Below are 16,096 nucleotides of genomic sequence, written 5' to 3'. Positions count from 1 at the left end.
AGAACAAGGCGTGCTGAGGGGAGCGCTGGCACGAGGTTTGGGTGCGAGGCTTCAGCAGCGCTGCAGGCCAAGATTTTGTTTTTACCGGAGCAGCCGCTGCTGTTTTGATTCATTCGGGCCTCGGTGCGCATTAATAAAGTGTTGGGGAGCCGCGGCTGGCCACGGAGAGGCCTGCAGCGCCGCCATGACCTCACCCCTCTCTGCAGAGTGGTGGCAGCCGGAGGAAACCGGCGCGAGCAGGGTGGCAGGGTCCACGCCAGAGAGGCGGGGGTGTTTTTTTGGACCCGGTCTTAATGAAAGCACCTGGGAAAGGTGCTGGGTCAGCATTTGGTGTTATGGTTGGCACCGAGGGGGGAGCCGCAGAACCTGCAGGATGCAGGGCCCGGCAGGCGGGGAGCCCGGGAGAGAGGAGGAGGGTGTCGGAGCTGGAAAAGGGAACCGTGGCGAGAGGGAGCCAGGAAAGGACGCGGGGAGGGATTTGCGGCCGTCTGTCCTCTCCTTTCGGACTCCCACGCTCTCATTTTTGGATGACGGCTCAGAAAAAAGTCCAGCACAATAACGTCTATTTTTTCTTTACTTGGCTATTGCAAATTAATTTCGGGAAAAACAACGTAGTCCGAAGCCAGTTCTGCGAATGTGCGAAATAGAAGGTGTGCAGATTTTATTTTGGCAACAGTGAGGGTTTCTGTTTATGTTCCACTACTCCTCTGAGGACAGCTAGCCTTTTGGTGCAAATGTTATTTTATTTTGTTCAGTGTTTTTGTATGGTGTAAACCTAATTTTCGAAAAATATAGCCCTGGGCTGAATAGTTGCATACGTAAAACAAAAATACCAAAAGTCACGTACATTACAAAAAATAAAATACATACAAAAAACCTGGCCAATAAAAGAAAATGAATGTTCTAATCCTAGATAAATTAAAAAAAAATAAAGATAAAATAGGCAGATGGACATAGTTACACCTGAATAAAGACAAGTATTACCGCTCCTTCATGAGTTCCCATAATTCTGACCTTCTTAGCAGTGTCTCACTCATAGCATGGAAGAGAAAGTACTTTCGAAGAGGCATGACAGAAAAATCTGACTGCTTCTTGAACAGCTGAGCTATCTCTCAAGTTGGCCATAGCATAGCTAGCACTCAGGTGACAGAGGCCTTATAATTCCAGAAAGGGGGCACATTCCTTTGGTTACACCAGTCTCATATACACTGGTCTGTCTGACAGTAGAGATTTTGAAATATTATGGTGATGAAAAGCTATCAATATAAACCCTGAAATGCTTCCACTTGAATTATAAAACGACTGTGGTAAGCAAGTACCGCCCAGAACCAATAAAAGAACACGCACAACATGAGCACAATGTTTCCCAAAATCAGCATGAATTATCAAAGACCGGCTACAATTATGAGGGAAAAGTTAACTTTTTGTCTCAAAATACCAACTTGCTGCTTTCAGTAAATCAACTAATGTTTCACCAAAAGGCAGTGTTTAGTTTTAAGTGAGTTTGTCCATAAACATTGGTATTCTTTTCTTGAAAGAACTCTCATTTTATCCGCAAATAGAATTTCATGACTATTTAAAAAGTTGTCTTCTAATATCAGTTTGTCATTGAACTCAATTCACTAATTGTGTCCACAAACACCAGCAGGGCTGGAATGGGACCCAAGAAGAAAACCTGGAAATAGTTTGAATTTTAATCCTACTCGTCACTGAGCGAGTAGGCATTTCTAACAAACATGTCCCACCCCTTCTCAGAAATGGGCTCTGGTGAAGCCTTTTTAATATCATTTTCCAAATATTTTGGGTTACAGTCACAGTTCTAAAAGCTTATCAGTTAGGGGGAACTGATGTAATGTTCAAATTCCCACTTCTCTCTGGAGGAACATATTTCTGTAACAGAAACTCATGTATGTGCCTATTAGCAAAGGATGCGACCAGTCCAAAACACAAGACACACTAATGATGGATGAAATGCGGAACAAATGAACCATTCACTCCTAGTTAAGTCAAGAGATCTGGGTTAAATCCATCTCACTATGCCACCCCAGTTTAAACATAACCATATGCAAATCAGTCTTGACTCTGCTCCTCATTGGAACAGTCCAGTCCGAACTGCCAGGCCAGGTCCACCCTGGACCAGAAACAAGCTGATGATGGGTGATACCCTGAAGCCGGTCCCAAGATACTTGTTTCCGGTCCAGGGAGGACCTGACCTGGCAGTTCGGTCTGGACTGAGCCTTTTGGGTGCAGAGTCAAGACTGATTTGCATATGGCTGGGTTTAAATGGAATGGCATGGTGGGCAAAAAAAATTACGGATTTGGGCACAGATCTCTGTACTAGGGTGAATGTTTGACATTGTTCAGCATTCCATAAGTATTAGTGTCACAGAAAGTGTGTCTATTAGATACAGCATGTCACATTGGGAAAATGTAACCATCTTAAAATACCATTAATAGTTTGAACACTACATTTGGGCATAATTCCATTCACTGTCCCTGTAAATAAAAAAGAGTGTTGTCTTAACACGAACTATTGTTGAAGCCAAACATTTGGATAGATTGAAGATCCTATTTTTATCTCATCTCAACAAAGTCCCAAATAATTATGCTTTCGAATTTGCGAATTAAAAATATTATATATGTTACATCCTTACCAATAGGCACTAGCGGAGCATCAGAAAATGAATGGCCAGAACAAAAAAATGTAATTTTCTCCGAGACCATAAATTAAACAATTCTAAAGTGTCAAAAGCGGCAATGATGTTTCGGCCTACAAAGAAAGCAGGAAGACCTTTTTCAGGACAGACAAACCTGAAAGTTTACAACCAAACCTCACATACATTGCTTTGGACGATTGATTGTTTTAGTCTCACCATGTGTACATCAATGATGACGAGGAGTGTATAAGTGTTATTAAATATTTAGCATTCTTCGTTTAATTAATTTTTTTCCAAACAGAATGTGGAATAACTACTTTGGTATTTTTACGTCTAAGTTAACTGCAGTTTAACGTGATATGTTTAGATTGCTGTCTCTAATTATATGCATTTGACCGCAGGAATTTCTAGGAGGTGGGTCTTTTCATTCTTGGCCAGGTGCGGGGTCAACTGTGCAGGTCAGTAAAGAAATGAGGAAGACGTTTAATTAAATTATGGATTATTTTAGCAGTTCAATACAGCGGCATTCACCTTGACTGATCAGCAGGTCCTCTAGGAAGAGACTCTTGGATAAAAATGGCATTGATACAAACCTCTTCGATCCTGAACTTATAAATGATCAGTCAATTTTTGGACCTTTCCTTCTTCATACTGTCCAAGAGTGAAGACATACCTGACTTCTCATGTTTATTGCTTGGTCTGGCTCTTCCATAAGGTGTGATAAAGCACTAAATGGCACCATATTACAAACAAAGACACACGTGTCTTTTTTTGTGTGACTGTGAGTGCTCCAGCAACAAAATGACATTGTTCCTGGGGGGACATCCTTTCACTGTTCAGGTTCAATGCAGACAAGTACATTCTGGGAGCATTATTCATCATATAAGGGCGGATGCCGGACACATGTGTTGCAATAATGTACTGGGCCTTAGCATGCAATGGCCCCCACTATCTCTTCATCGATGTAAAAAACTTGCAGGGGCCCCAGTGTCTCCTAGAGGTGCCAGTCCTAAGAGTCCAAGGAGGCACCAGTGCTAAGTGGGTGGGCACAGGGCTGGGGAGGTACATAAAGAGGTTCCTGAGATTTTTTATGTTTTCCCTATCGAGAATTAAAAGCAGTTTATACGTTTAAATTTCAGCTCCAAAGGCGATTGGTTTATAGAGCGCAACTTATCTTACCATATCGTTCTCATCAACTTCATGCTAGCACCCCCTACAGGAGAGGTTATATTAAATCAGTATTATATTACATGTATTTGGGTGCAAGTTTCAATTCATTTATTGACAAACGTTTCCTTAATAGTCCTTGAAAGCTGCTGCAGTCACAGAGCTTTCTAGTAGTGCTCCAGGAAACGTTGTGTGATTTCCCATTTATGTTTGTGCAAAGGCAGTTCCAGTTTTTAAATAGTGCACAAACGAAAAGGCATTTTCATTTAGTGCAGTTGCACTTCAGATTTTTTATTTCCCCAGGGAAAACCTTTTCCTTTGGAGAAAGCCCTCCCACAGCACACCCAGCACCTCTTCAGGCGTTCAAATCTCAGCCTAGAAAGAGATTTACTTCTGCCCTTGAAAGTTGAAAGGAGTCTGGGCCCGATGTTGGTAATTAGTATTTACCGAATCGTAAATACCGAATTTTACCGATTCGGTATTTACAAATCGGTAAATGCTATGTAGGTATTTTTAGCGAATTATTTAACGAATCTGTAACATTCGGTAATTACCAAATCGGTATTTACCGATTCAGTAATTGCTATTGGTGGTTCCTATGGGCCTTGAGGCCCATAGGAACCAATGGCAATTACCGAATCGGTAAATACCGATTCGGTAAAATTACCGAACTGACAAGGGGGACAGGGTGTCACTTTGACACCCTGTTGCACCCCTGATTCAGGCTTGTGTGCCATGTGACACACATACATGCCCTTAGGACATGTATGTGTGTCACATGGCACAGGTGTACATGCACAGATGTGCATGTACACAGGAATTCGTTATTTACCATCAAATAGTATTTGACGGTAAATAACGAATTCTGAAGGGTCTGTGGCACTGTTTTCAGTGCCACCTGCATAACAAATTACCGATTCGGTAAATTTACAGATTCGGTAATTTACAGAATCGGTAAATTTATCGAATCTGTAAATTTACCGAATCGGTAATTTTAAGGCCCCCTACATCTGAAACTCCAAATACCAGTCGGTAACGGCCGAAATCGGCCGTTGCCGACCGGTATTTGTCCACCTACATCTGGCCCTATATGTCCGAATACAGAGAGGAGATGGCTTATGGTGACGTTTGTGGGTGCTCCCAGGCCTTCAAGGCCACGCCCACCCTGGAATGTTCACTTCCAGCCAGCACCTGCAGCAGCGTGCCCATGTCCCAGTCTACCCAGGTTGAACACTCTTTTAGCAGAATTTATTCATAGATTATTTTTTTTATTGAACCCAAGCCTGACTTTTCCATTCACAAAAAGGCACTTATGCGAATTTACCACTAGTTGGCACCAGAGGTCATGCTTTCTATATACTTAGAAACAATAGCAAATACATAAGTTGCATCCAAATACATACATTGCATCCAAAGGGGCCCACATTACGTTTTTTTGTCACAGGCCTTGCAAAGATTTCTAACAGGCCTGCTCCAACCCCCAGCAACAAGAAAATATACTCCTTATATTAATCATGAGTAATTCTTTTTTTGTGAATTTCAGAAGTGATTTGGCGCTCTGAGTCAACCAATTCGAGAATGCACGTAAGATCTTATCATCTTCATGCTTCATTGCTACAAAATCAGAATTAAGTTCCCCAGTGATGGGTGCCAGACATCTGCAGCCATTATGTTTCTTGTGACTGGTCACGTGATTTCCTCAGTACATCTTGTCCCGCCCATTATCTCACATCCACATCTGTACAACAAAGAGGGTTCCCAAGAACCCATTGACTCACAAGGTCTTACACAGAGATTACACGCATGTGGGGCCCATTTCACAAAGTTACATTCGGTAAACATAAGCCTACAGCCAGAATTACATTTTTAAGGCTGTCAGGAATCCACGAAGGGATACATTGCATGGTACTTTGAACACATTCCCAAACTCCTCCACAGCCACCCTGGAAATGGTCAAAGGTTTATTGCAGCCAAGGGCTTGAATAAGTCTGTCTCCAGGGTGGAAAGAGGAACATATCAGCCCCATATTTGCTGGGGGCGAAGAGGAAGAGATTTTGCCATGCAGAAAACTATTCCCTCCATGTAGAAACAAGATGTGCGTTTGCACTGAAGGTGGTGCTTAACTTGAGCCGGTGTTTTCCGGTGCTCTGCACCAGCACTTAATTATCAGCACCAGCACTATCGACATTGCAATTATTGGAATATACATTAAAAATGACTAGTACCTGCCACCAAAGCCGTTCTTATAGGGCCTCATATATGAAAAGTGACGCATCGCTGCGTGAAAACAAAGATGCGTCACTTTTCATTGCGCCCTCCTCCCGACACCAATGATGCGTCATATATACAGTATGACGCATCATTGCGCAAGGAGTTACAGATACGTCAGTATTTTTGACGCATCTGTATGGTACAAAAGTGACGCATTGCTGGGGTGTGTCACAAAAGTGACGCAACTCCAGCAATGTGTCCTTTCACATGGGGCAAGCCCCATGTGAAAAGGCCTGCGTCAGTCTTACGCCTGCTGTGAGGCAGGCATAAGAAATTGGCGCATTTGCGTCCTTGAAGTGGCACAGTGACATCTTATAGATTTCACTGCGTCACTTCTATGACCTTTTCTTGTGTCAGAACGCCCCCCCTGCACTACATTATACCTGGTGCAGGTATAATGTAGTGCAGGGGTTTACAAAGTGACGAATCTACCTAGATGCGTCACTTTGTAAATATGGTGCAACAAGTCACATTTTTTAGGCTGCTGGTGCGTCACAAAGAGTGAAGCACCGGCGGCGTAAAAGTGACGCACGGCCTCATAAATGAGGCCCATAGTTGTTTGGGCCTGGAATAGTCTGAATTGTCACACTTGTAGAAGGAGTGTGATGGTTAGTAGTTATGTTGGAACTGTCACTTGACAATGCTGGCAGGGGCAATGAGTGGTGCAGGCGGCAGTGGCCTCCTGACGAGGGCCCTGGCGCTTTACAAACATAAGCACTGACGGCAGGTTCTTTCTCCACTGTGTAGGGCTCTACGCTAAGGACAGCTCCATACTGGGGTAATAGGAGTATTTACGAGAAGTCACTTGAATTTCCCAGAAGTACACCTGGAAACCTGCATCTACAAAACCTGTAAACATATGATAGTACTTTTAGGAGTTTTTTCCGCTTCATCATGTTTTGGCCATTTGATTAACTGTAATGACAAACATTACCAGTTCTAAATTGAAAACTGTTCTTAATGTCAGTGTTTGCCATTGGTATGTACATGTGCATATGGTTTTCAGGTGGTATTTCCATTCAGGCCATAGAACTCCCTTGTGTTATGTCCACTGGGTCCACAGACCTCTGAAGCCACAACCCCGTGTGTCACAACTGAATCTGTCAATGTCCAGTTCTTACTGGTCATATGGAATTTACACTAGCGTAAGTAGAATTCGCTCTCCACCATTTAGGTGTTTGACCTAATGGCTAGTCTTCCTGGTGGAAATTCAAGTTGGCCATTTACATATGGTTTCCACTGAATCCAGTTGCGGCCCTTTGGGATCCAATCAAATGCTAGGGAATTAATCACAGTTTATTTCACTTATATTCTGAAATTTGGGTATCAGTGTCTGACGGCTCCTGCCAGTTTTAAATGTAATTTTTATTTAAACCACATAGTTTTCGGGTTTTTATTGTCCCCAAATGCTCAAAAATCAGTAATGACCATTTCCACCTGGCCAACTAGAACTTTCACAATGGTTTACAGTCTCCATCAGAAGTCACTGGTGTAACTAACACCACAGCATTATGGATACTAACTAAATGTGGGGCCCTGTAAATACTTTTTTTGTAGCAGATCTATATAGCATAAATGTCACCACGGGACATTATAGTGCTTTATAAAAGAACCAGATGTTACCCATTTTTGGAGAGATTATGTGATTTTCCCAGAATTGCTGGATGTTGAGCAGAGGACAATATTTGGAGCTGGTTCCCCAGTGCCAAACTAATCAGCTTTAGTTGCTGGGCCATATCTCCTCCATGTCTATGCAAGACACTGCCAAACCCTCGCTACCTTTGGTGGCTGAAAGAACTTAGAGGCTGATGTATAAAGTAGTTTTGCAGTTCTAAACACTGCAATTTGCAAAATAGCCACTTGTCATCACAAAAGATTTTTTTTAACGTACTGAACCCATTTTACGAGTCAGAAAAACAGCTTTCCACTCACAGAATTATTTGTGAGATCATTTTTGAATTGGAATCAGGAAGGGGCTTGAAAGGAAACCTATCTCGTAATTGCGAGTCACAGTGGTGTTTACTATAGCCTTATAGCCCGCCATATGTAAATGTAAATGTACAGGAATTTATATAGCGCAAATCACTGAGCGGTTTCTAAGCGCTTGCTTAGGGAACCCGTCCTGGTATTCCCCTGTGAGATAACCCCAGCAGGGTATCCGCAAGGTGAAAGCCAGGCATCCCGCCGCGAGGGGCCGTTGTGGAGATTAAGCAAGCTATTGCCCAGAGTCGCAGAGTGTGAACCCGTGAATCGAGTAGGCACCGGAGCGAGAATTGTCGTGTCCATGGACATTTTAGGACTCAAGACCCCGCCGAGCCGGGAATTGAACCCTGGTCCCAGGCTGACCTCTGCTTCCAGGTCTTCCTCCTCTAACCAGTGAGCCACACTTCTCTACACCATAGCAGTCTATACCTGACATTAGAGGCCCGCTCCAGCATTCGGCGAGGGCCTTCAACAAGTGAGTAGGGCTTTACTAACTGGTATAGCCCAGCTACGGAGGACTATAATGCTATTAGAACATTCCACCACTAGAGGACAGAATGTTCTAACAAATAAAGCAAAGGCCTTATGGAGCCCGAGGAGATAGACATCCCCTCAGGCTCCAAGACGCCTTTGTTCACAGTGTTAGCTGTCAACGACAAATTTGGACTGTTGCAGCTACAGGCTTCCAATGGCCAATCAAAGCCTTGAGCACTCCATTGTTTTCAATGTAGCTCCTAACATTCCAATTTTTTTCTAACCATTCATCAGTTAGCAACAGCTTGAAGGAGATGGTAAGTTATTTGCGAAGGAGAAAGTGTCTCTTCGGGGCACCTTTCCATTTCTGAATCGTATCAACAATCTGGAGGGAAGTAGCAGAACTCCAAGGGACCACTGCCTGCTTTCCCGGATGTTTTATCCCCCAAACGGGAAACTAAGATTTTAAAAGGAACATCAAATCCTTATGTGAACTGCCTTAAAAAGGAGATTTCAATTTGGGAATGCAAACAAAAAGATGGTGGTCTGCTGTTACTTGCAGGCTGATCTTTCCTCAAACGCCATGAAATATATTGAATATCATATATGCGTATTTAACAAGGACCCCCTGAATAAGTGAATCTTGTAATTCCTAGGTCAGGGAAAATGTAGCATTTGAGAAATATCACCCTAGGCAATTTAAACATAAAAACACCATAATGGTAAGGAAAGATAAGTAGTAGACTACAGCTGACTAAAAAAAAAACTTATTTTTTATTTATTAAATTCAACAGTTAAAAAATTCATTCATATAACATAGAATCACAGTAAAAAGTTTTTCAATGTACATTCAACATAAACATCATTACAAAGGAATTCATAAACAGAATAAAAAGAGTTCTTTATCTATAGTAGATAAGTGGCATAAAATGAGTCTCTCATAAAATCCCGCAGATACAAGAATCAAGAATCCCTCAATATCCTCAAGACCTTTGAAGAATAAGAATCTAATTTTATAGGTAAGAATGCTAACAAGAAAGCTAGGGATCGATTTATCAGAAAACGAAGAATACACAACTTACCCTGTAAATCCATATCTCTTCTAGGCTAATAGGAGGCCACTAGAAACCAACACGTTGCCAACAGAACAGTTTACAGAATGGAAACTTGAAATTAAAACATCGAGTTAAGATTGGTATACTTACTAGGTAAGTTAGGAATAAAATGCGTACATAGGAACACAGGCACCGCTTGATAAATAATGAGCGACTTTAGATAACGACGATTACCACTGAGAATATTCCATTATCTCTCTTTTTACTCTAAAATTTAGATACCTAATATACTCTTGAAAAAACTGAACGTGAATACTACCCAACGTGTCTCTATATAAAGGGTTCCGGTTGGCGGGCTTGAATTACCTCACTACTGAACTAATCAGGTAAAGACAATGCGAAATGCTTGTTTTGGTTTTTATAAAATAAGTAAAGCTAATTGGACAATCCGAAAACTAATAGCCAAAATGATATTTCTTCCAGTCTTTTAAAGTTTTATCCAAACCTGATGCTGAAAGAATCATAATAAGACACAGAAACTTTATCTGACATTCTCCCATTAGTAAGTATCTATTGAATAATATAACAAAATAAGATAAGACAATTTCTCTAGACTATAGTGATCTAACATAAAGACAGAGAAACTGTATAACCATCCTCAGACAAGAATATTTGTTATTATTTAAGAATGCCATCCATATATAAAAAGCGTATATGTCCAAAATATCATAAATGTTGGTGTATCTTACCATACCCTTGATTCTTTACCAAATATTCTATTAAGCAATATCCTCAAAACCAATTTTTTCCATGCAAAGAGAACAAGTAGAATGATATCGCTGGCAAATACTTGTACCCTTACAATGATCCAGAAAAACGACAAATTGATAAACTATGGATGATTGCCATAAATATTACATATATACCCATCGATGGTATCTCCTTTATGTCTCTTTATCATTTGTTGATGCCAGAATACCGCAAGGAAATGACAACAAATAAGTAATTATAAACTAGATTGTATCTATAAAATAGACTACAGTTGCTAAAATGTAAACCTTACTTATGTTAGAATTTTGGTTGTAATTTTGAAACAATATAATTATGTATTTTATATGCATTTTTACTCTATAGATTTTACGTGGCTGCTCCAGGAAAAAGGCGCTGGCCGCCGAAACGCGCGTAGAGACTCATTTTATGCCACTTATCTACTATAGATAAGGAACTCTTTTTATTCTGTTTATGAATTCCTTTGTAATGATGTTTATGTTGAATGTACATTGAAAAACTTTTTACTTTGATTCTATGTTATATGAATGAATTTTTTAACTGTTGAATTTAATAAATAAAAAATAAGTTTTTTTAGTCAGCTGTAGTCTACTACTTATCTTTCCTTACCATTATGGTGTTTTTATGTTTAAATTGCCTAGGGTGATATATTGAATATCAGCCAGTGGGAATATTGATTCTAATCTCCATGTGAATAAGGTAGAAATATACCACAGATGTTTGGGCAAATTGGCACAAGAAGGGAATCATTTGTAGACTCTAGACAATATTTATAGCGCACATGTTTGCACTTTTTCTTGATGGTAGTCTTTCTTCTTACTCCAATGCACTAAAGAAACTGGTACTCTTAACCATGGGGTTATGCATTATGTATTGAATTGTTTGTCATTTAAAAAAGCAAAAGACTTTAAGTGTATATTGTATATCCTGTAAATAAAATAAAACAAATCCCACACAACACAACTAAGCACTTAAATTCTGTAATAGAGTGAAAAATATCTTGAAGAAAATGTAGCGTTTTATGCCTTTCAGTAGAGCAGCTGACAGAGCATTAAGGGCATAATGGAGGGTGCTCTGAGGTGACTCTAACAGCAGAGTAAATGCCACCTAACGCTGTTATAAACAGGACTTGGTATACTTATCATCAGAAATAATGGTTGCAGGCATGAGGGCTATAAGTTAAGGGCAATGCGCTGAGGTGAGGAGAAAATGCAGGCATTTCATGTTCGGAGCTGTGGAGGAGCAGGCAAACACCTAAGATGGCGGACGTTCTGCACAAGAGCCGCTCGCGGCTATAAATAATAAAAGCGTGATGCGCTTAAAACGAGAAGCAGTTCACTGGGGTCCGCACAGCCTCCGATGCAGGGAACTGTTATATCTGAGAGAAAAGGGTGCAAAATAACGCAGATGCACAGAATTCCCGACATCATGGAGCTTTCCCCTCAGGCGGCCATCTTGTCCCGTGCTGAAGCCACGTCCCCCACAATACAACTAATCACTTAGGGCCAGATGTAGGTGGCTAAATACAGGTCGGTAAAGCCGAAATTCTGTAAATTTCAGCGTTACCGACCGGTATTTAGCCATTCCTAATGTAGGTAAGGAATCAGTAAATAAGGAATTGGTAAATACTGATTCCTTAATACCGATTCCTTATTGCTCTTGCAGTTAAGGAATCAGTAATACCGATTCCTTAAATGCAATGTAGGAATCACATTAAAGAGTGCTTTTGAGCCTTAAGAAATCGGTAAACACCACCAACTTCAAGTTGGTGGTAATTACAGATTTCCCTTAAAAAAGCACTTTTTTGCTTTTTTTAAAGTGCCATGTGGCACACATCCATGCCCTTAGGGCATGGATGTGCGCCACATGTGCACACATGCACATTTCAGGGGTGCAACATGGTGTCCTTTGGACACCCTGGCACCCTTGAAATACCTCCCGGTATTACCGTTTCGGTAATACCGAATCGCTAATACTGAATGTCTTCACATTCATTCCTATGGGCTTCCAAGCCCATAGAAATGAATGGGTTGGTATTCCTTATTACCGAATCTGAATTACCGATTCGGTAATAAGGAATATTAAGGATTCCGCATTTTTTACCGAATCTTTACCTACATAGGAAATACCGATTTCCTAATAGCGAATCGGTACAATTCGCTATTAAGAAATCAATATTTCTGATTTACCTACATCTGGCCCTTAATATAGCCCATAATGTTATTGGCAACTTAGTATAACAGATAATATAACTGAACACATAACATAAAATACAGTTTTATTTCACTTTCCTCAGTAAAGGCCTCTTTAAATCCCATAAAACACGGATGAAACCCAGCATACCATACCATACCATACCACACCACACCACACCACACCACACCATAACATAACATTACATAACACGCCATAATTTACTTATTTATAACATAATATATAACATGTCATATAACATAAAGTAGTAAAAAATATAACAATCTGGGGAAATGAAAACAACAAAACTTTAAAACCCACTGGTTTCAAAGACAGCACAACCATGCCACTGTACATTTTCTATTTGCAGTGTGTTCCCGCACTGACTGTGCATACAAGGATCTCATACAGCAGCTCCACTGCGAAGGTGGCGGGCGCCACCCCATTGCTTTCAGCAGTGTAAATAAAGGAAAAATGAAAGGATAATAGCTTGTTATTGTTATCATGTTATTTGTTCCTACTGCAGTGTCTTTGCGGGCGGGGCTGCTCTGCTCTCAGAGTACCAGGGAGGAGTGGCGGGCAGTCTGTAAGTGCTCAGTGACTGTTTGGCTGGCCAACAGTCATGTGCACTTTGCATGTTCTCCGCCCAGGCTGCATTACAGTCTGATTGGAGAACATGTCCAGGCTCCCTTTCCCTGGCTGGGTACCGAACCACGGTGCTCAGACCAATCACATTGCAGCATTGCGATTGGTCAGGGAGCCTGGGTGATTCCTGTTCCGGCCTGGCGGAGGGATGCACAGAGAGACGAGGAGAGATAAGACACGGCGAGGACGTACGTTTTATTTTTTTTTTGCCTCCCTTCCCCTCCGCCCCGATCCATGCCAGCCATCACTGATCTCATACACAAAACTATATATGCATGCTCTGGCCCCTATGACATTGCATCATCTTCTGGGCCTGGTGTGGACTACAGTTCATCCTCCAGTTTGTTTCGTTCTGATCCAGCTGTTAGTTTAACAGGTAAGCTCATAAAATCCCTCATACTTACCGCATGCGAACGTACTATGAGCCCCCCTCATATGTGCAAACTGTGTACAAACTGTTAATGATATTAACTGTGTCTGTATGACGTTACACGTCAACATAAAATAAAGTTGTGTATTTTTGGGAATTCCATCAGCTGTACCTACACAGGCCCTGACGAAGCATCACATTTTATGAACTCCCAGTGGCGGCTTGGTATAGTTAAAAGTGGTGAGGCATAGTACATGCCTGAAATGCAGCGAGCTTAGTGAACGAGCCTGACTTCTTCTTGAGGAGTTCAGGGGTTGTCCTAGCCTCATGAACATTTTTGGGGAACAAAATGGAAATAATATTGACATAAATTTGCTATTAAGTCATAGGCTCTGAAAGAGTGTGCTTCAAATATTCAAGTCCTTCCATATTGTGCCAAGCTATTGAATCCTGACCCTCCTCAGGAGCTGACATTTTTTCAAAGATTGCTACTGGTGTTATCGATTATCACTGAGGTGGCCCCTATCCGTGGGTGACACGTATGTCAAAAAATAACTCTAGTATGTCATGGCCATTTTTGCCATGGCTGCCCCATTTCCATGTGCCACAGTTTTCCTCCCTTATGCCAAGCATTATCAAAAATGTGCTAATGCCAGCACTTTACCAAGGGTGCCATTATTGCCAAGAATTCCCTCTATTATGCCATGATTTACCTCCAGTATGTCACCGCCAGCATTTTGCCACGGGTGCCCATGTACCAAGTATTGGATCCAGTTTGGCAGTGTCGGTATTTGGTCATAGATGCCAGTTATGCTAAGAACTGCTTCCAGTATGCCAGCAGAAACATTTTGCCTTGGCCGCTTGTGGGCCAGTGGCAGCCTCACAAGAATCACACTGCTTTCTCACTCATGATGCCTTACAGTTGCTCATTCATAACTATTTTCTCTCACTTACACCCTTCTCTTACTCATCCTCATTCATTCATTCTCTTTACTATCATTCCCTCATTCTCGAACATTCACCCTCAATCGCTCTCACTCTTACTCTCATTGACTCATTATGTCTCACTCAATCACACTCACTTGCACTCACTGTTACTCCCTCTCAATCATTCTCACTTAGTCTCACTTGTTCACACTCATTCTCACTCACTCATTCTCACTCATTTGTTCGCATTAGCTCACGCTCACTGTTAGTTTTATTCACTCATAATATCTTTTTGACTTGCACTCACTCTTACTCTCATGCTCTAATTTTCACTCAGTCTCATGATTTCTCACTCTGACTCACCCATTTTCACTCACAGCTACACGCACTCACTGCCACTCAATCTCAGTCACACTCCTTCAGTCTCTTGGCCTCACACTATCTCACACTCCCTAACATTCCCTCACACCCATTCTTGTTAATTTATTCTCTCGCCCACTCATTGTCAGTCACTCATTATCACTCACTCCCTCTGTCACTCCCTCTCACTCACCTTTACACATACACACAGACACACACACACAGACACACACACACACACACACACACTGCCCACCTCATGCTGCTTAACCCACACGAGGGCTAGTATACATGTTACTACATTAATAGCGAATAATAGTATATTATTTAGCAGTAGTGTAATAAAAATGTGGGAGAACAGAAATCAGAGCCATGAGGCCTGTTAAGCCGCACTGCTCCTATCAGCTCACTTATCACCATAATATTACATGACATACCATGACGTGGCGTCACATGCTCTAGGTGCACAGTGTTCCCATGTCCATAGCGTTGCACTATATGAACTGACCTAGCTGTCTGTGAATCTCATAAACGTGTTTATAACACATCACATAAGCAGCCGCGGACTGTGCAGGTCAGAGCTGTGGGGCCGGGTGGGGGTAGGGAAAATTAAACAAATAATAAAATTTCCCTTTTTGTCGTTTGTCGAAATCCCCCCACCCCGCCCTACTGCCTCACCGCTCTTACCTGCACGGGCCGCGGCTGCACATAAGGTAAAAAGGCACCAGGCATAACGGCGTAAAATGACATACTTGTGAGTTGCATGTGATCCTGTGTGTGTGTGTGTGTGTGCGCATTGCATGAACGGAGCCTTCAGTGCACCCACAAGAGAAGGCATAACATACAGGTCAGAGTACACATCTTTAGCCTGGCTGAGCTGTGTCTTATGTGCTAACACTGAGTTGTGCCTCGTTTTGCACCTTTTTATTAGTGGTACAAACATTGTGAGAGCTTATTTGTACAGTTTGACCGCTCACACATTTCATACGCTGTAGAGTTTTAGTAACTGTTGATCCATTTGAGCTGGAAACTGTTTTCTGGAGATCTGCAAATTGCAGAGTAGATGTGGGTTTATGAGTTAATCTGGCCAATATGTCACTTATGGCTTTTTAACAGTGTCTGCAGTGTGGCCATCACACAAGGGAACTGTGCAGAGCGATTTCCTGGTAAGGCAAGCAAAACAGGTTACAAAAAGATTAGTAAAG

The sequence above is a fragment of the Lissotriton vulgaris genome, chromosome 10 (assembly GCF_964263255.1).
Source record: "Lissotriton vulgaris chromosome 10, aLisVul1.2, whole genome shotgun sequence".
NCBI classification, from domain to species: Eukaryota; Metazoa; Chordata; class Amphibia; order Caudata; family Salamandridae; genus Lissotriton; species Lissotriton vulgaris.
This window is presented reverse-complemented; position numbering follows the sequence as displayed.